Source organism: Ixodes scapularis, unplaced genomic scaffold (genome assembly GCF_016920785.2).
Source record: "Ixodes scapularis isolate PalLabHiFi unplaced genomic scaffold, ASM1692078v2 PGA_scaffold10__122_contigs__length_95168666, whole genome shotgun sequence".
Lineage (NCBI taxonomy): Eukaryota > Metazoa > Arthropoda > Arachnida > Ixodida > Ixodidae > Ixodes > Ixodes scapularis.
This window is the reverse complement of record NW_024609836.1, coordinates 47,044,978-47,067,418: the sequence shown is the minus strand read 5'-3', so window position 1 is coordinate 47,067,418 and position 22,441 is coordinate 47,044,978. Positions and strand designations below refer to the sequence as shown.

At 45.0% G+C, this 22,441-nt stretch overlaps 1 pseudogene; it reads right to left on the bottom strand.

Annotated features, from left to right (window-relative positions):
* The window catches only part of LOC120838804, a 48,660-nt pseudogene extending 26,786 nt beyond the window's left edge, over positions 1-21,874 (bottom strand).
* Between the last annotated feature and the right edge of the window lie 567 nt (positions 21,875-22,441).

The following is a 22,441-nucleotide window of genomic DNA, read 5'->3' as shown; positions in this document are numbered from 1 at the left end:
AATGTCGTAACTCCTTTGCAGTTTATTTTTTATATTATTTTTTTTTTTACAACGTTGACTTTTTTTGAGCAGGAACAGCTTTCATTTTTTGGCTAGAGTAGCTCGTTACATCCAGCACTTAGGCATCCTTTTTCCCCTTGCACTCATTGTTGAGGGAAATGGGACTCGGTAATGTGAGGATGAGTTTAAGCACTGCTTGAGGTGTGTGGTCGGCTGCACAAGTGTCCTACTCTTCGAAATTGGGTAGCGTAGTTAGTGTTAGATCTAATTTTAACAATACAATATTCTCAACATATAACGCAGCTAGAGCACAAACTGGAAAAACAAAAATAATGGCATTGAAACGTGTCACTCTTAACCTACATTGGGGACGAGGGGCAGGAAGTTAGATAGGCGAGACGAACCTTTTTAATCGCTTATTAAACAAGGTTCTAGAACACAAAAGCAAAATACTTTGAGCAGGTAGCTCGCATGCTAAAACCAAGAAAATATTTCAGAACACTTAGGAAACGATAGCTCGTTCTAAAAACACCCGAAATGTCTCCTTGAGAATACAGAAAAGCATAATTTTCTATAATATCATCCTTCCTGCCACAATACCAATACGGAAGTGTGGGGATAAAACAAAAATATGGAAAATCAACGTACCTTCGAGGAGAAAAAAAAACTTGATAACTTGAACTTTTACGGAATTGCCCTAATCCATTGGATACGCCGTTGCTCGTTGGTTGGGAAAGAGAATATCTGGGTCTTCGGGTCTCCGGCATTATTTCTCCGATATCCTGGCACACAACACTTACGAGGCATTGAACCTCGCATTCGCGCATACACATAAACACTAGAGATTCTGGTCGCCCGCGGACGCGGTGAAAGCACTCACGCGTTTTATCCACGCGTTTCTGACGGGTTTCAACGTTTCCCGATTGGGCACCTAATGCCTGGCTTTTCTTTGCTTGCGAGCCACCAGACCTGTGATCAAGTTGCTTCGTCACGTCGAACAATATTATTTTTATTATTCTTTTTTACTTAGTGGTTGCAGCTATCGCCGCTTAGACCGAACGCAACGGGGATAACAACGCATAAAAAAAAAAAAAAAATATAGCTTTTTTTTTTTTTTTTTTTTTTTTTCTTGGGGTTATTTGGAGTATCCGGAGCTCTTCGGGGGTGGGGGTCAACATCGCCGTAGGAAGTTCGATGGCGAAGGCCGTCTGCTGTCTGTCCACGCTTTGCCTATACTTCGTTTCAGCTTCGGTCCGAGCGCGGCCGATGTTATGAGCAGGAGGGCCAATCAAACAGCGAAAGAGGCACAACGTCATAGCGTGCTCTCTGTAGTTGATAGGACCAGCCGGTATTCGCCGTCTGTCTGTGCGCGCTCCTCCGCCGGCTAGTCCTATCAAGAGCAGAGAGCACGCCATGACGTTGTGCCTCTTTCGCTGTTTGATTGGCCCTCCTGCTCATAACATCGGCCGCGCTCGGACCGAACCTGAAACGGAGTATAGGAGCAGTGACGTATGTGACGTATTAAAGCGAAGCGTTCAGGATAGGCCTTTGCAAAAATCGCTTTCTGCGCGCTGCCGTCTTTGTCTGCTTGGTTGTAAACCCCTTCTGAGCGTGCGCTGTAGCCCTTGTGTGCGGGATATCAGACCCTGCACATGCGTCCAAAGCTCAGTGACTCAGCATTTTTCGCCCGGATGATGAGCGATGCAAATGTCTATAGGTGATCTTTGGTCTTGCTCGGTTTGGGTGTCCTTAAATCCGGGTCATACGGCTTTTACATCATACAAAGACAGTCTGCATACAGATTCGAACGCGACTCACCGCAAGGTCCGTGCTTCAAACGCCGCATGGCAAAGAGTTCAAGGAGAAAACGTGGCACTTGGCACTCAAACTACGGGTATTGCGATGACTCGTGTTGCAGATTGTGTTTTGTAGGGTGTACAAGCACATTGCCGCCTGCTTTACGCTTGACTAGATGTCGTCTAAACGAGGAAACGTCGATCATCGTCTTGGATACAGGTGTTAAGGTAGCTTAAGAAAGTAGCCGATCAGGATAAACCACCCGGGTGTAAAACACCCTAATGACATTTACAGAGGAAAAAAAACAAAAAAAAAAAAAACACTCTTAGCTCACCTAAACGACTGTGTGATGTCTTACAAACAAATTTTTAAGTCACACATAGGAGCACTGCGAAAGATTGCGGGCGGAGACCTTGTAGCCGCGGATTTATGCAGCCACGCTTAGGACTCTTTGCGGATCGCCGGAACAGCAAGCCGTCAGCGGGGGCTTTGCTGTTCCTTTTTTGTCGTAAATGTCAATACAGCCTGCGTCCTGAACACTCAAGATTTATATTTACGAAAACGTAAAATGAAGACGCGTATCCGTCGTACCGTTGTATGCGACGACCGAAATTTGTTAAAAATGCCCGTATTTTAAGATAGCATAATACAATTAACAGCTACAAAAAAAAAAAAAAAAAAGATTAGACCCCGAAAGGAACACGCGCGACTGGACCACAGCCGTTGTCCTGTCGCGAGCGTTTCTTGCGTAGTCCTCGTTTCACGTAATTGTCGTTTCTATCGTGTTAAACTATTACTAACTAGCCCAGTTCAACACTTCGTGTGTTTAAGAACTTTGAAAATAAATCTAGCTGGTAATTGTTTTTAAAGGAAGGTTAGTGGTAACTCTGAAAACTCTGAATTGCGAGACAACAACAACAGAAGAAGTGACGCTCTCGCTCCGTACGCGCCAAGTTATCCGGGGGAAGCGCCACTTCACGGTCGCGCTTACAAGCAAGCGCCGGAGAACGGAACGCGGGGTCCGGCTAACGAATCAACGACCAGTTCCTCCGCACCAGTGGACTGAAACGCCCGCTTCCATTATATGAGGGGGCTCCGAGATAGCTGACACTGCCTTCCAGCTGACGCTCCGCCGAGCATCAAACAACTGCAACACCGTCGGAAAGACCGCCCCACACGAACACCAGAGACACAGAGGGTACGGAGCCGAAGTCGTCGCCCACGCGACAACACGCACAACAAGAAGAACGCGCTTCGTCGGAACGACGCAGCGAGAAAACAGGCAAAAGAGGTAACGAAGCAACCGTTGTGTCGCTTTGCCTCGCTCTGGATATGTCCGGAGAGAGAGAGAAACGCTTTTGCCGCAGCTCCAAATGACACCCGGCTCCGTCGCTGTCGCGGTCGCAGGGCGACGCGGACTTTGCGCGCCAACTTTCTTAATGGGATTACGCACTCCTGTTATTTAATCACGCGCACCGGGAACCAATTTATTAATTGCCATCGAGACTCTTCGTGCCCTTCCCCTCGTCCCCAGCGCAACCCATGCTCTCGCGCTTCATTTCGTGTTACCCTCGACACACGAGAGAAAGAAAGAGAAAAGAAGAAAACCTAGAAACCGCGAAAAATTGGGTCACATAAAAAAAAATCTTTTCATCTTTACGATGATAATTATGTTTTGTTTTCGCAGTTGTTTCTGCCGTTGATGTTGTTTATACCACTGCGATGATGATAGCACTATCGGTGAAGCTGGGGACTGGAAAGTCGCAGTTGTGGTAATTGAGGTTGGAGGAGGGGGGGAGGCGCTTTGATTTGAGGCGTTGAAGCACCGAGCGATCCGAAGTTTTGTTTTCTATTTAAAGTTTCTTCAGGGCTTCACGCTTACAGCCTGTAGTAGTTTTCACCTTAATAACAGTAGTTAAAAAGGTTCTGCTTCTCGTCGAAGTGTTAGTAATTTACCCCTTATTGATGTGGATACTTTCTTGTTTTATTAAAAAAAAAATCGTTTCTTAAGGTTTTTCTTATTTTCTGACAGCAGGATTTCGTAATAACTGCCTCGCGCAGCCTATGAATTCTGCGAAAACATTGAAGAGACAACGATTATGATAAATCTCTTCAGGTATCGATGTCGCATCTTTGACTGACTCGATTCGGTAAATATTGGGATGTTCTTCGCTCGAATGTGTTAAAGTTAAAGATACTCCGTTAAGAGTTGAAACTCTATGTTTAAAGCTAAAACGCTATGATTTTCCCATTTAAAAACGGTAATTATGATGCAAAATATTTTTGGACTCTTGAAAAATAAATCTTTTGTCATGAAGTAAGAGTCGACTGATGCAACGGCTTGTTGGCCTGCACCGGCCGTGGCCGCAGTCGATGGGAAGCCAAGAAAGGAAGGTAGAGAGCGCACACTGTAAACCAAGCAAACGCTCGGGTAATGCGCATAAAGAATCCCCCTGTTCACAAAATATAATGATAAAAGAAACGTGCCCAGTGAACACTGTAAACGACAGTTACAGGACATTCCAAAAAGGAGCAACATGTGGCGAATGCCTGCAGAAGGTCATGACCCGTCGACTCGTCGACAGGTAATACGGAAAGGTACAGGGGAAAAGGCAAGGGTTGTACTAATAGGATTGAATGGGGTGGTATTACCTGTAAACGAGTCAACGGGTCATGACCTTCTACAGGAATTTGCCACCTGCTGCTCATTCTTGAATGTTCTGGGCCTGTCGCATTGTTAACTGTGCGCGTTTTTTTTTCTTGTTTTTTTAATTCAGGGGATTGTTTATGCGCGTTGATATATATAAATATATATATATATATATATAACATTGTTCACTGCACATCATATCGGTACTTAGGACTTCATCTCACCAGCGATCTCGCATGAAACAGCCACGTGAACGAAGTTGTCCTAAATGTTAACCGCACACTTGAATACTTAAAACGTAACCTCAGATTCTGTTCGTCCGAAATCAAAAGGCTAGACCACACCCCTGGTTTGGTCCCAACTAAAATACTCATCATTGATTTGGTCACCATTTCAAAATTATTTTTCTGACGAACTAGAAAAATTCAAAACAGAGCACTAAGGTACATTCACTCCGACTGCTGTTCCTATACCGGTATCACTTCACTTCACAATCGGTCTGATCTCTAAACACTTTCTTTTCGTCGAAGGCTCTCCCGACTTGTCCTTTTTTACAAAATATATTATCACAATTCGCGGATAAAAATGTCCCTTCTCAGCGCCCCAGATTGAATTTCCGCCAGGGTTGACGACCGGAATTTCAAATTCGCAAATTCTATGCTACCTCTTGCTGTTGACGACTGGAATTCATTACCCAACGATATTGTAGAAGAAATTAACACCTCTAAGTTTTGCGAACTTGTTAATGTTTTCTTGTATCAAATGAACAAGTTATAAACTCGTATAGTGATTTCTTAACTTGTTATCGCCATTTAACATTTGTTCTATTATTTTCTTTTCTTTTTTCCTTGTTGATTTTTATTGTGACTTTTCACTTTTGTGCTTAAACAAGTGTCTTCTTACCCTCCCGTGTGTAACACCCGGACACGGGTCCTCGAAGGTAAATAAATGAAATGAAATAAAATGAAAAAAACAAAACAAATTATATAAGAAGAACTGACCTGGATGAAAACAAGCACTTGCGAGTAATGAACTACAAATCAGAAAATGTCCTTGGTGATAAAAGTCTGGTGCGGCAATCGAGGGACAAGCTAGAAACGTAGGTCTCGAAAAAAAAAGGAAAGTAAAAGAAGAAAGCAAAGGCAACACACTCAAAGGAGCGACCTTATTGAACACGCAAACAATCAGCGCCAACCACACTCTGCAGTGCCGTACTGACTCGCTGCAAACAAAACGCTACGCACAGTTTCTTCGTGAGAAAACTTCGACAACAATCGCGGCCAATACTCCTTCCACCCTTTGTGATATCAGAACAAACAAAACGCACAACAATATAAAGCAAAAATTCAATAAAAAAGAAAACAATAAAGGAAGATTCCGCAAGGGTCAACAAGGCCTAGCTGGATTTCTCCCCTTTTGTTTAAGCTGCGCCGGCGGCCCCTTTATCGGAGAACAGGAAGGAAAAAAGCACAAACAGGTCTCCGGTTTCCCAGCGAGTTTTCTCTGATCCAGGGCTCTGTAAACAACAATATCGAACAACATCGTCAGCACTACGTAGAATGGACGGCGCAGTCACAAGTCACTGCACGACCGAAGTACGTATTAAGGGTGCGACAAAAAAACAACAAAAAAACACAACACGCAGATAGAAAAGACGACCGTCTAATTTCGCAAATTGAAAACTCGCGAAAAATAAAAATAATTATCCTCTAGAACTCGGGATGGAAGAGGAAACTCGGAAGGTCTTCCTCTTTCGTCTCTTCTCATTTTTTCCCCTTGATCTTTTTTTTTTTTATTTTTGTTTTTCTTATTGATCTTATTGTATGGCTTCCAGTTGCTGGCTTTAGCCTTCGGACAAGCGAAATTAAGAATCAACGATGATAATGTGAAGGGATTTCTGCGGCCTTTTCAACGTCCACTCTTTTCATATTTGTGTTTGTGTGTGCTCCAATAAAGGCTAACAAACAGACAGAAACACACAAAAGGAGCTACTTGCAGGTAAGCAACAATAGCCACAACAAGGTGAAAGCTATACAAAGCAACAAAAAAATAAATAAATGTGAAGCGAGAGAGCACAGCACTGGCGGCACGGTCTAATCACGAAGCTTTTCGCAAAAATTGGAAGTTCTGCTTTAAATACGTAGTTAAACAACCTTTCGTGTTATTTTTTATTTTTCCTTTCATTAAATTGGAAAAACGTTCCTCAAAAACGCAAAACAAGATAAAAAAAAAACACCAGCGCTCAATGAAGCTTACCGAACCAACGGAAGGAGGCTGCGCTTTTTAAAAGCACCAAAACATACGGTACGAGAGCGAAAACAACACGGGCAGCTTCAAAGATTATCCACGATTTAACGAAAATATCACCCTTGCAAAGCAAGAAAGCGAAGACACTGTCTCCTCTCTCCCCCTCCTCCACTTTTCTTTTCCCCTAAAGCCTCGTTCGAGCCTCTCCGTCATCACGACAGCGTGTGAAATCGATTAAAAGGAACCCTCGTGTTTGGGCATTTTCCGAGAGTCAACCTTCTTTTTAAACACCCCCTCCCGTTCACACTTGCGTGCGTTCGTACGTGCGTGCCCCTGCGCGCACGTTTGCTATACCCTGTTTACCCCTAAGCTGACAGTGTGGTGGGGGCTGCGCACTCGCCGGACCAATCAACCGCCTCCCTTTCATTGCCTGGCCCCGCCCTCTACGCGAGGGCATGGGCGGGAGCGTGATCACGTGACGAAAGATAGGCTCATGATTGGTTCAATGAGCACGTAACTTCCACCGCACTGTCAGCTGAAAGGCGAACGAAGTGCAGAGAGTGTGCGTGTGCGTCCGCGGAGAGAACGAAGGGTCTGTTTTTCCTCATCACCTTAGCAGCGTCTCCCACTCTTTCCCGTTTTCATTAACGAGAAACTCCGACGTACCGAAGGTATTAAGCAGGCAGCATCAGCGGTGCAGGTTGGGTGGGCTAAGCCTCTTAAAAGTTTTCAGCCCGCTGAAGAAAGCGGGCGAGGGCGATGCCACCGCCGCCTCTGCTCCTGTCAGAAGCGTCTCCTCTCCTTTCTTCTTTTTTTTTAAATCTTTCTTCGTTTCTTTTTTTCTTCAACGGCCGTCGGCTCCCTGGCTTGTGGTGTGTCGGAGGCCAAGCGGCGAGTGTATGGTGTAAGGACGAGCCCGTGGCTGCCACTCCACACCTGGCTGACACTCGGGTGCTTGACTATGAGGAGAAAACGGGACGACGAAGGCATAAAAAAATAAAGATAGAAAAGGAGAGAGGGAGAGAGAAAGAAGAAAGCTTCTTGAGCTCGTTGAACCGTCGTAGATAAAACCGACAGAGGTTGAAGAGGTGGACCATGCTTTCGTGCTATCGAAAATGAGGTTCTCGGGTGAATGAGCTGACTGCAAAATTTAGTTAACGCAGTTTAATTACCTGGAGAATAATTTTTAAAGATATCTTTCGTCTTGCTCGTGCTTCCGAGTATAGTCTAGAATTCACCTTAGTCTAAAAGAGAACTCACTTCATGTAATAGACCGAGTGGCAGCCCGTTAAGTATTTCAACGAGAGTGAAGAAGTTTTGTTTCGGCGATCCAAGAATCGTTTTGTTCGGCCGTTTTCGGCTAAGCTAATATTCCGATGATTATCGTGCCTTACTAAAAATCTAACTTAATGTAAATGATTGTGCAGAAAGAAAAGGAACATTCTCACTATTCATTCAACTTTAGGTCAGGCAGGCAGACTTGAAGAAGATACTTTCTTTCGGATCACTGCATATCCGGTCCCCCTTTGAGACAGGAAAATGCGGACAACCCTTGACTATAAAAACAATCAAACTTAATTAATACATCATACATTTTTTTAACGTTTTGTTCGATTTGGTTCCGAAACATTTACCAGCCAAGAAGCCCCACGGCGCTCTTAAAAATAAACAAAAAAATATTAATTTCCTTTACGGACTTTTATTTTCTGCTGCACAGCTTTTTGTTTTTCCACGTTTAAAAAAAACCCTAGACCCAAGTCTTACCCTTCAGCCTCCCTCTCCCTCTCCTTCGCTCTTAAGCATCTATCTTTTTTCTTTTTTTTTTTTTTCACACACGCCTTTGTGTTTTCATCCACGCGCCTTTGCACAGTCCTGCTTACGTAACGTCGCTACCTCGCAACCCTCCCGGATCCAAACAAACGCTCCTCGCTTCAACTCCCAAGAAGGGAACCGGTGGAAAAGGGGAGACGGGGGAAGAAACTCAGGCAGAGCCCCGATAACGCGGAGAACACGCGCCCCCGCGCACCAAGTTTCGGTCCGTAGCCTTCCAGGACGGAGAATGCGGAGGAGGAAGAGGACGAGGAGGAGGAGGTAGGAACAGCGGAGCGCAGGGGTGATCATTAGAAGCCTCAAGTCACAAACACGAGTAGGCGAAAGCAAGCAAGTGGAACGGGACGTCGCGTCCGCCTCCGAGACGAAAACGGGAAGGAGTCATTTAATTACAGATGCGGACAGCTCCCGCGTGCCCCTCTTCCCCTTTCCCTGCTCCACCTTCCCTCTCCTTCTCTTCCCTAGTCTTTTCCGCTGTCCCATGACGTTCATTAGGGGCCTACACGCATTCTCAAGGAAGGCCAACTCTCGTCTCTCTACGTCGTCGCCTCCCTCTGGGGAGCTGGCGGAGGGGAATAGGGAAGAAAGGGGAAGTGGTGGAAGTTGCACGGTCGCATGCGTCAGCGCGGGCGCACTCAGTGCGTGACCTGGGAGTCTTAACGGGGTTGGATAAACGGCGGATACGTTCGTTCTCAGAACGGGAGTAAAGGGGTGTTTAGTTATGCGAGGGGCTGAGTCGGTCGATTCTCGACTCGCGTCTAAATGTGAAGCTCTTAGCGTTGTCTGATTGTCGAGATATTTTCACGGTATGCGCGCACAGAAACGTTTCGAAACGAGCGGGTAGTGTTTCTGACCTTTTGCATTATGTGATGTCCACCTAATTTGGTTCGTGACATCCTTTGACGAGACGCGTCTAGAAGTGGAAGTGAAGCTTTGAGTATTTTTGCCGTTCCTACGTAGGAACGTTTGGGTCATAACTCACATGATTGTCCTCATTCCAATAATCATACAATGAAACGATATGTTATTTATGTTCTCATTGAAATTATTACCAATTCTTTTACTAATACAGTATTAACAGTAAAACACTATACTAATATTGCCGCGAGCGCAGCTGGCCAAAAAGGCAGCGCGCTCGTGGTCTAACGGTTATCGCGCATGCTTTCCACGCTGAAAGCCAGGGTTCGATTCCTGCCTGCGGAGGCGCATTTTTGTTGACTCTGTAAATTAATGTTCTGGTAAATTCGAGAACCATGTTGCTTGTTCGAGGACAGAATGTTCTACGCGCCGAACCTTCTACGCCGAACGATCCAGAAACCCACGAGGGTACATAAGGGATTCCGCAAGGCGAGCGGAGTCAGTCTCGCCTCAGCGTTCGACTCAGCTGTTACGCCGACTTCGACGCCCGCGACGCTCTGTTATTATCTTTTGTACCCTTTTATTTTTGGGCACAAGTTCGCCCAATTAAAAGTTTCAGTTTCCCCACTTATTCTTTGTTTTCTCGCCTGTTTATTTGTGACAATATATTGGTACGGTTTACTTGAGAGATAACATATTGTTACCTAATTCTACGTGGCATCGAGCCACAAAGTATACGAACCAGCGTCAACAATAAAACACTTAAGGAAAGCATTCATCAGTTGATTTAACGCACGTTTCCAGATAATTACTTTGTTTCACCCAATTAATAAAAAAAGCAGATATGGAATTTAACTTAGCACCTCGCGTAAAGATTATTGACGTAGTATGGGCCGAGTGTTTTTGTCGAGATGTTTACAACTGTTTAGATTCGTCCGAATCTGTTTCGCCTCTCTACCCGTTTGCCTTTTGGGGTTAATGCCACTGAGTTAAGTGGTCACTCCATCGGGTCATGCAGTCATATCACCACACGTCATGAGGTCACGTGACGGCTCGGTGTCATGCCGTGGTGTCACGGTGTTACGTCCCCGAAATTTCGAGGCAAGATTTCTTCCTAAATTCAAGACACGCGAGCTGATCATGTCTTTGCAGCGACTTCTCGCGCAGGTCTAGGTTTGGAAAGCAGCCCTTAAACTCATCAAGCGTTAAAGAGATCAGAATAATTACGTTGACCTCAACTATATTCAAGAAACTCCCAGCGAACGATGAAAACTCGACTTGTTCGGTCATTTCGTATTTACTTTCATCCTCACTCTTTATGTTGTTGCATTTCAACACTCCATTCTTTCCACGCTCGTCATTTTCCTCTCCCACCAAACATACACACACAAAAGAAGGTGGGTGCATCTCAACGACGCGAGAAGCAACAAGCCGAGGTTTCCACCTCGAGGCTATTCCCCCTTGTAATATGCTTACGACCCCGTGTCGTCTCCAGCCTCGAGGCTTCACCTCGCGTTCTTCACGTCCTCGAACATAAGCACATCGGCCCTAACCCTCCCCACGAAACACAAAGTACAAAAATAATAAGCTGCTTACTCGAGAACGGCTGCAATTTTTTCCTTTCTTCATTTATGAACCTTGTTTCCTTGAGCAATCTAGAAAAAGCCCAGCTGGTTTTCTGGATTTTTGTTTACGAAAAATAACAATATATATAAAAAAGGATTGACGACAAAGAGGAACATGGAGAGCATTAACGACAATAACAACAACAACAAGAGGTTCGGGAGGAGAAAGAAAAATGGCGTACCATCGTAAGCGCATTAGTCCCCATAATACCTCCATCTTGCGCGCGATACCTCAGCGTCCTGTATAAATTAATCTCGTCCTTGTCGGAGCAGCGTCTTCTTCGTTTTCTTGTCCGGTCGTCATCAACTATGGTCCTTCATTTACGTCCAGCTTATTGTTTTTTGTTCTAGATCCAACTGTTGCTGAGAAAACGTACGCAACCTTCACTCGGTACATTAGTCCAAACGTTAACGTTAATGCGTCTGTTTTTTCTTTGCTGCAAGCATATTAACGTTCAGACAAAATGTAGCTATTCATCAGAGCGAAGCTAATTAATTAGCAGTGGACGTCTATATGACGAACCGAACAATTTATTATTTTTTTTGTTTCCGTCTCAGTGGTTTTATTTGTTGAATCTTTTTCATTTTATGAAACGTATGAACCTTACTTGATGAAACTAAATTATATACATATTTTAACTAGACGATAATCACAAATCTACAATGTGTTCCACCTTGTTAGAAGGATCGTGGTTAGATAGAAATGTCTCACGGACGACATAGTGACGAAACCTCCTAAAATAAAACTGTAGAACATTTTCCTCGAGTCCACCGCTGACGCAGCTCACGAACGACCCCGTAAAGTTTGAGCGGACGTGAAGAACACCAGCGGCCATTCGATGAGCTCAAAGGACGACCTCGGACGCGTCCGATTCTTAGAATGCTGCGCGCGCGCAGCTAGTCACGTAGGTGTCGCGCCTACGTGACTAGCTGCTTGTAGGCGTCGCGCCCACGGAGAGGCGTGAGGTTCGATGCCTGGAAGCGAACGCACCTTTTAGTTATTTCTGTTAATTTCGCGTTCTGGTGTATTTGAGACATTTGTTGCTTATTCGAGGTTCGAATGTTTCACGCGCCGAAACCTCTACGCCGCTTGTTTCAGAGACACACGCGTGTAAATAAGGAACTCCGCGTGGCGAGCCGGAATCAGTCTAGCTCCAGCGCTCGATTCTGATGTAACGCCGACATCGACGCCTGCGACGCTAGCCTTTCTCTATTTTGTCTCGGGCACAAGTTCGCCCCGTTCAACGTTTGGTTTGCTTCAATTCTCGTTGCCTCATCAACTGTAACTTATGACAATATAAGTGAATACATGCTTTATTTAGTAAGCAGGAACAGCCATTTGGTTTGTTTATTATGGTAAGTAATTGTTAAGAAACCAAGATAAACATCTGATTTGTTTTGCTATGGGTGTTTACATGGCTGAACGCCACTCGTTTTTTTTTAATAACGACGTATGTCTTCGTTGTGGACATCATGTTTGACCAGTATAGTAAAAATGCTGGTTTTTGCTTTTTAACACTTAAATGCGGCAGTGCACACAAATAACGTTCAAGCAATACTTAATTTGTAGCATTTCAATAATTTTTTTCGAAAACATTTATTTTTAGGGGGGCTTTGCCGCAATAATACTCTCGCTAAGGAGAAGCCAACTTCAAAATATTGAGCATTTGTTAAATGCTTAATTTTTGTAACGTTTGTGTCCTTTCATTTCTGACCAAGCATTTTCACCGGTAAAAAACTAATTACAGTATAAGCATAAGATACCTGCAACTTCATATAAAACTAAATACGGAAACCTTTGCCCCTTGTGTTTCGATGCGCGAAGGCAGTGTTTTCCAGCTTGCTCAAGTTATGTTGAGATGTGATCGACTGCGCCCACGGGAGTGTTCGACATAAGAGAGTGTCGGCTTTTCAACTCCATTTATATACATACCAATATTTATGGAATTAGAAAGAGCTGATTGGCGAGCAAACGCTTTTCGGTGGCCAAATGGTCTTTTGGCAAGGGCCATTTCGCCGCCGATTGGCGTATGAAACTTAGTAAAAACAAAACTTTCTGCAACCTAACTTAATCCTTGACAGTGCTTCTTGAGCTTCTTCGCTATAGGACAAACTCAACATGCGTCTGAAATTTACTAACACTAAAAACGCGGCGAATGAGGGTAGTGTGTAAAAAAAAAACCGGGGGAAAGGGAGAAATGCCTAAGCGCACTCTAATAAATGATAATGCGTTAGTAAACAATCGTTTCATGCGAACGGATATTAAAAACGGCGGAAATCGTTCACCAGTGCGTTCGAAAACTACAAAACAAAAACGAAACGGATTTTTTTTTTGTTTGTTTGTGACATTGCTCTACATCGGCTATGATGCGGCTCTCCCCCCGCCACCACTGCTGTTTTTTTGTTTTTTTGTTTTAAATCCGTCCCGATTATAACCGCGCGATGAAGCCATAACCTCACGTCTGTCGCATCGAGGTCAGCCGTCTAAGCTTCCCAAACTCCCTCTAGTTTCCCCATCAATAGTCCCTTCACTCCCCACTCTCCACCCCTTGAATTCCCTCGGGGGATCCGAGCGTCATCTCCAGTCAAGATCCCTAACATATCCCCTAACGTCGCCCCCCTTACCCGGTCCTCCTGACCTCCGACGTGAAAACCGTGTCCGACTTCCTAAATTTTCCGAGTTTATTTTACTTATTTATTTATTTATTTTTAATCGGACCATCGAGTCCACGAGACAAGACGGTCGCCCTCCCTAATTGACGTCGCCGGTTGTCGGTCACCTTGGCCAAAGTGCCGGCCGTATGTCGCTTCAAGTGCTCGTAAAAACGGGGGCGTACACGAGTTGGGGAAGGACCGCATTTCCTTCCCTCATTCTCTGCCTCTGAACATACTCCGTTAACACTTCAGCTGAATAAATGCGCGGTGGGACCTACGTACTCGCCGGACCAATCAACCGGTTTCCTTTCATCACCTGACCTCACTTTCTGCACGTGACTATGGGCGGGAGCTTGGTCACGTGGCAAAAAATAGACGTATGAGTGGTCCGACGAGCACGTTGTCTCCACCGCACCGTCAGCTTAGGGGTGAACAGAGCGTAGGGAGAGCGCGCACGAAAGCTGAGCGAAGGTTGCCAAACCTCCCCGCGGCCAGCCGTCAAAGTCGGCTTCCAACTTTTACGAGCGACGCTCAGGAGGAAGGCGGTTTCGTTTATCACTAGAGACCGGGTTGTTAGGACGGAACAGTAAAATCGGCGAAGGCTAAGATGTCACGCTTCTTCGGAGGGTACCGCAATAGATCTAGTGTTCGTCAACTAGGATATACCAGAGTGTAATAACTGTTCATTAAAAAGCAGTTACATGATTTTTTTCAATAATGACGCTTTAAATATGTTAGTTAAACAACAAAAAAGTCAGGATATTAATTTCGCTCCTGAAACAACGATGCCGCAAAACTTCGTCGAAATAGGATAACATTGCTTCTCTTTTATGAAGGCTCTTATCGCAAGCCTTACTTGGTTATTTATCTTCCAGCGTATTTTTGACACGTCGAGCATGGTCATAGTTGTTAGGATATCGCTTCTGTTTAGCTATCTCCACTTCAGTCAGGTTCTTCATCTCGCGAGGCAATCTGAAGACTGCGGCAACATCCAAAGAGCTTTTTTTTTTTTTTTTTTTGGAGACCCACGAATACGCGCATGCACAAGCTAGAAGAGGAGGACGGCACCTGCATCTCTACTCTCTCCTTCATGCGTGAGGGAGAGGGTTGAGACGCTGCCACAGTTTAAAACAAAGAAATGCTGCCACATTTTAAAACAATAATGTAATACCAAACAGGTTACACACCCGCCGTATTGACCTTGTCGTGCTGAGAACGACAGTTTCAGATTATAACTGCGCATGTCAGAATAGCACGTGCCATTTTTAGGGGGGGGGGGGAGGGGGACAGGTTGATTTCAGAAATACTTTTTTGACAAATAACAATTGTTATCGTAACTGCGTTCTCTGTAGGTTTACACGGTCGAACGTTAGTCAGCCTCAATGGGCGTCTGGTGTCTACGCAGTAGATACGAAATTTAGCCAGTGCAGTACAACCGGTAGCCTGTAGTCTTCGCCGTGTACCACGCAGTAAACATACACGACCGCACGCCGGTACGATGCTCATCCAGATCGAGCAGGGGCGGGGATTGAGCCCAGGACTCTGCAGAGCGAGCTATCACTCCACGTGCTCCGAGCTGGTGTGTGCTAGACCACTCGGCAACCGATCCTCCCAACAAATAACGAACTTCCCACGCATCATATTTAAAATATAGTTTAGTCTTAATGCCTGTAAGGAATCAGGATTTTCAGTAAATTTCTCGTCAGGTTCTCATGTAAAAGTAGATTAGACATTTATTCAGACTGCGAGCTGAACTCAAGCAAGCCATTAGATAGCTCATCTTAAAACACATTCCGTCTTGATTACAAAAATGATTTCCCGCTTTACTTCTTGGGGTGTTAGCGCCGAGATGTTTCGTGATGTCACAAACAAGAATTTGCCTCGCCGTGACGTCAGGAGTTGTAATCTTGACTACTTATCATCAGTTGCCGTTGGATGATGTGTGTAAAAATGAGAATTGAAGCTTGGATTCGTCGTATTCTTAAATAAACATCGTCACAGTCGACACTTTCACATTCTGCTGAATACCGTGAATAAAAAAAAATCAAAACAAAAACGTCACAGCAAGCGTTTGGCCAATCGTGAATCGCGACCACAGCGACGCTTTTGGTCCTGCACAGTGCTAATAGCACACGACAAAGTTGACCTACGGGTCCGGTCGAGTCTTACACTTCTGTGAAGGCCTAAGCAACGAAAACTTCTTTTAATCTTTGGCGTTCGCAGTAATTACCCCCTTGCAATACATACAAACACACACACACACATACACACACGTCGACACACTCATACACCGAAACTTCCCAAACTTGGCCCATCGCCTAAACAAGACGAGTTTTCGATTGCAATGTTTCGGGTTTTTCTTTTTCCTCTGGCTTTCTGTACAACCCAATGTTTATACGTTTTGTTTTCAACCCGTACCGCCTGCCCCAATGCAGGCGCCCACTCATAGCCGGGATCGCAATTAGCAACGCGAAAACGACACCAAAAACCGATCGCTCACTCATTAGCACTCGCGCGTGGGCAAGACGAACTCGTCAACGAATTTCCGACGAAATAATGCCTTCGAGTGGCCGCCTCCGACGGAACGAACATCTAATGACCCACCACCCAACTCGCACTCCTCCATTCCTGCCCTCGAACCCACATCTGCTTCCTCATTTGGCCACTGGAGGCCCTTCCAGACCGTACACCTCCGCCTTGTTCGCTGTATCGGGCTATCCGTAGCGCGCAGAACAATCCTCTTCCCTATTCTTCCTATTTTTCCCTCCGGCGAATATACTTCGTTTCACCTTACCATGGACAACAGCGAACCGCGGAAACTATCCTAGCCAATCCAGCAATGCTAAAACCTCACGTGACAACTGTCCACGCGCGTCGCTGCGGACGTCAAAAAGGTCATGTGACACCCACCCGGCATCGAATTGGTTGTAGTGACTCGCCGTCTCGGATGAAGTTCATTGTGAGGTGAAACGGAGTCTACAGCTTCTTTCCCGACGATTGTGGAAGATCTAATTTGCGGGAAATCGGAGCGAAGCGCCGTGGAGTGAAGAACTTGTTTTCGACGGGACTTGAGAAAATGCTCGGGGTTTCGTACTGTAATTAAGGACCCGCTGGCACGCAAAACAATGCCGAATAGGGAAGGAGAGGCGGGGTGGCCCTTCCGACGAAGTGGCGGTGGTGGAAGAGGAGGTAAGAGAAGGAGAAGTTGGAGCCCGCAATCGAAAACCTGCTTCCGTTCAAATCGGGTTCTAGTTTGGGGAGGGGAGGTTTTTGGTTAGGGAGAATCTTGGCCGGGAATTAGACCCCGATCTGGCTTTTTTAGGAAGGGAGGGGGTTTCTGGAGAGTTGCTTCGCGTCGTCGACGGTTCGATGGTTCGTTAGCGTGAGGTGATGCAGCGTGGAGGAGGGCTGAGAGCGGTCGGCTGAAGTTTCAAGAGGAGTTAGAAAGGTACTTATTCGGCTATTTGTTTTTCATGATTATTCTCGGAGTAGCATTCAAATCTGTGTATGTGTTTTTTTAGACAGTAAAGCTAGTTAAACTGGGTCATAAAAGCACACGTTAGAAATATTTGATTGAACTTCAACCATTAGCAAAGTCAATTAGACTGTACAGCACCTATGTACTTTAAAACAATCTTGAAAACACAAACACAGATTTCTTGTACTTGGTAAAATTGTTGTTTCGATATTTCATTTTTCTTATTTTGGTTTCATGTGTCTTTGTTTCTTATTGGAGGACACAAGTGACTACTTTTTTCCTGGCTCCTATAAGTTATTTTGGTTTTTCTTTCTGCGACCCAATAGGACGTGGCCCATAACATGTGTTTTCAAAAACTATCACCAGCAAAAAACAAAAAAGAAGTGGAAGCCGTTTACAGCTTCCTGTAACGCCGAATCAGAGCGCAGCTCTTGAGGAGGAGGAGGGAAGGGTACTGAGGGTGGGGGGATCACGTGACCTCTGGGAGGGGGGTTACGCGACCTTGGAGAGGGGGCCGCCTGACCTCGGGGGGTTGGTCACGTGACCCCCCCCCCCCCTCCCCGAGGTTACCGAAGGGACCCGTGGTCCTCCCGAGGTTTTTCCGAAGGAACCCGAGGTCCTCCTGAGGTCCTCCCGAAGGAACCCTAGGTCCTCCCGAGGTCCTTCCGAAGGAACCCGAGGCCCTCTTGAGGTGTTCTCGGGGGGGGGGGGGGCTCGCGGTTACGCCGGCGCCGCTCAAGCCAGAAACGGGCACCTAAGAGCTGCGCTCTAAAACGATGACGAAAACGGTGATTGTATTAGAAGTATTCAAATAAACTCTTCTTTGTCGTTAACAAGGCACTAGTTTATTTCTTTGGCAGTTCTTTTTTTCATGAATTAAGATTTGGGGCACGAAAGTTTTATTCTTTCGTAAATCTAGAACATTTGATAAGTTAACTAATTTCAGATGTATGTAGTTATTTTTTACACAGTGGTATCCGTGGCCAAGTGCGTTAGCAGGCCGCAGCCCAGAGCACGCGGAGCAAAAGCTCCTGCTGCAGGACCAAGAGTCTAGGGCCCAAAGCCCGCTTCTGATCGTTTCAATTTGGGTAAACATAAAAGAGTTTTAGGGAACCATGTTTGCACATCCAATACGATACCATGGGCCGTCCGGTACAAAGTGCGCATATCTGAGTCTCCTGTGGCAGCGCATGCGCAGTTCGAACCGAAGGGCCCGTTGGACCTTTTCGGATGTGCAAAACCGGTTCCCTAACTAAAACTCTCCATTGCACCAGCTTCCGGTACGGTATAACTACTTCGTAATGCACGATAAAGACCCCAGGCTAGCAGGATTTTTCAATTGGCTAAACGTATATATTACCAACAGCCTGAAGTAGTGTTACCATATTATTGCAGGCTAGCCTTAGAGTGTATAAAAGTATAACGGCCAATTTACTATCTTTGCAATCTTGACATCCTTATCTTCAGATTGATTACACTGAAAAATGAATACACGCCCTTCTTAATATGCTGATAACCGTAATCAGTCATGAGTGCTATTGGTTTAGTACTGACGCTGCGACAAAGTTAATTCAAAAAGAAAAAAAAAAGCCTTTGATCTGCTTCTGCCGCTAGGTTTAATGGTGCCACAAATTACAAAAACAAGGCTAATTATTGTCTTTTGTTTAATATGCTAATTGCAATAAATTCCCCACTAAAGCAGGTTTATATTACAAACAACAAAAACACAAAGTATCCAGTCGACGCATAAAAAGAATTTACGGGTATCTTGATTACACCTTTCCGACAAGCTGCGCTATGATTCATTACCATAAGCATGCTTGTTTTTTATAACTCTGAAAAACAAATTTTGTTGTCAAGCTGGATTGGTTGCCTGTTTCTTTGGTGTGATCGACCTTATCGCGTGCACTTTCACAATGTTTAGATGTTTTGATTTATTAATTTCTTAGATTTATCACACATCGTTTTACTGCTGGTTTTAGAGGTTTCAGCAAGTGAAGATCTATCGCCACCAGTCATTTACGGCAGATAGTGGCTACAACTCTGACTATTCGGCCGCATTTTGAACCTTCTATTACGGCCCGCCCAGGGTTCGTAAATCTATCTTATCCATCGACTCCCCGGGTTGCCGAGTTGCAATTCCTCAGTTTCGTCATAGTCTTATGGCGGGGTAAAGTTTGAGATTTTAATCCAATAAACAACAAAAAAATTACACATACTTAAGAGCCTATCGAGCAAAAGTACGAAAAGACCACGCTCCAGCCGTTCCGATTTCCAAACTCCAAGCACCATGACGTATAAGCAACTTTTTGCCCATGTCGTCGAAATATTTGAGATCGCACCCGCAAGCAGCCAAACGTTTCTGCGCGCGTTACTGCGGCAATGAAACAGGCGTCCGAGGTTGGCAACACGCGAACCCAAAAAGCGAACGCGCGAACGCGGTAGGGTGGCCCGACAATTAAAGACGCGACGGAGTCCTTCGCAGCCAGGAAGGGAAAATGGGAAAGGCAGTGCCTCCATTAGCGGGTGGCCTCCATACTCCGTTCACCCCGAGAATAACAGCGTGGGGGGAGCTACGCGCTCGTCGAAACAGCCACACGTCTATAATCCGTCACGTGATCACGCTCCCACCCATACCCACGTGAAAAGAGCAGGGTCGGGAGACGAAAGAGAGGCTCCTGATTGGTTGGGCGAGCGCGTAGCTTCCACCGTGCTGTCGACTTGGGGGAGGGGAAACGGAGTTTATGGCTGCTGCCACGAACCGAGTTGCTCTCCCCTCGGCCCGTTCCGCACGGCGTCTCTCCTTGGCGCTAATCGGAGCAAGTCGCATTTTCCGCGCCGCCGAGTGCAGCAGAGCACCAGCAGCCACCGCTTACTTGCTCTGCGCGCTCGCTCGCTCTGAGGAGGCACCGGTCGACCCCTCCGTCTCCCTTCCTCCGTGTCGCGACCCGGGGTTCGGTCGGCTGCGCCCCCGCGCGTCTTCCCCGTTTTCCCGTCTTTGCTCCCCTACCGCCTCCCTCTCTCCCGCGTTTTCCCTTTTGTTTTTCGACGAGTTTCTTCTCCGTTTACCTCGCTCGTTTCTCAACCGCACCTTGGAGTTTTAACACGTGTTTTCTCCTGCTTGTCCCTGCTGTATCCTCTTTTATTTACGGACGCCTCTTTTTCTGCTTCCAAGCATTGACCATTCTTTTTGTTTCCCAAGTTTCTATTTCGTTTACTCCCTTCGTTCCTGAATCGTACTCCCAAGTTGTACCCCGTGGATTACCCTCATTTTGCTCAGCTTTTCCCTCTTTTCTTCTCTACCACCTCCCTTCCTCTCTCATGCGATTTTCCTTTTTTTTTCCAGCAATTTCTTTCCCGTTCACCCCGTTCGTTCCTCAACCGCACTTCCAAGTTTTGTCATGTTCCTTGCCTTTCCCTCGCCTTGTTTACTTTTTAATCAAAGATATTCTCCATCGATCATTTTTCCAAATATATTTTCTCGTCCCAATATTTTGTTTCGTGATCTTTCAAGAATTTCTGTATCTCGTCTAACAGCTCCAACTGCAATCGTGTTCTTTCCTTTCCCAATTTACCGTTTTCTTCTCGTCGTCTGTATCCCCTTTTTCCCGCTTCCTTTTCATACGCCATCCCCATACGAAGGCTTTTTAAAATGTTTTCCATTATGTCTGTTGGCCGTTACTTTTCAGTCTATCTCTCCTATACTTAGCAACTTCAGACTTTGCGTTCTACGTATCTGCATCTCCCTCTACTCCGCCATCTTTATTTGTCTCAAATGCTTTCCTTATTTTCTTTCTTCTCAAGACGCAGTGTGGATTTCATAAAGAAACTGCCTGTCCTCTCCCGCTATATTGGGGAGGGTTCGATGAAAAAAAATGTCATGTTACACTCGACCGCCCGACACACAAGTCAATGATTTTCAAGCATTATAGGGCCGTAAGAACTATATTACTTATATGAGCTCACACAGGGCGTCACGTAACATTATGACGTCACACAGATAGCACGTACTCAACCTATCCCCAACATGGTCCCTGCGTCTCCTAGTTGAGATATTTATTTTTATTTATTAACAAACTACCCCGCAGGACAAAGCATTGGAGCAGGGGAATAAGTTTTACAATTGATCAATACCATCAGTCGCATATCAGTACATTAGCACAGATAAATACACTTCAGCACAGGATGCTTCAGTAACATAAATGAAAATCATACACAAGTCAGCATGCGTCATCAAAATTTGGAACACGGCAACACAACACACTTCAAAGATCAAATATTCACATTTCATCAATATTAAAAAAAAAACCATTCACTATCAACTGATACCATATCTGCAGGCAAGTCGTTCCATCCGGATATGGTTTTCGGGAAAAAAGAAAAATTCATGTAGTTTGTCCGGCATTCTATTTTACGTATTTTTTCGCTGTGATCCCCCCCCCCCCCCCCCCCCCCCCGCCTAAAATCTGAGATATAATGGGGCGTTTTTAAATATACATATTTTTTAACTCAGGTTAGATTCTTATAAATAGCATAAATAAGCTTCAGTCTGCTTTTTCTTCGTCTGGTATCAAAAGAGCCCATTTTGATAGAATCTTTCATTTGTGTGTCACTTTCTTTCCTCGAGTATTTTTTCAAAATAAACATGATCTTTATTTTTTTTATGGCCTCCATATTATCTATTAAATATTTTTGGTGCGGGTCCTACACGGCATTTGCATACTCTAAATGAGGTCTCACCAACGCACGAAATGCCGATTCTGATAGAATTTGGGGAGCTGTGTAAGTTCCGGATCACTAAACTAAGAACCCTTCCAGCTTTATTTAGAATCATATTTATATTTCAATAAAAAAAAACAGGTCCTCAGAAAGAATAACTCTAAGATATGTAAATTCAAACACTTTTTGTAGCGGGTGCCTTCCAATGACGTAACATAAATCGATACTACTTCTCTTTTTACTAATTGTGACATGAACGCATTTTCTTGTGTTCAAACTTAGTTGCCAATTCTGGCACCATAGACTGACACGATCCAAGTCCTGTTGCAACAGTGACACATCAGCGGTATTACTTATTGTTCCACAAATTACACAATCATCCGCAAATAACCTGATATTATAAGAGGTACAGGTTGCTATATTATTAACGAAGGCTAAAATAACATTGGCCCCAAAACAAACCCCTGAGGGACACCCGAAGTTAAATCCAAATATTTAAATTTTTTACATACCACGACGACACATTGTTTTCTCTCACTCAGGTAGTTTTTATTCATGTAAGTATAGTATTATCAATATTTA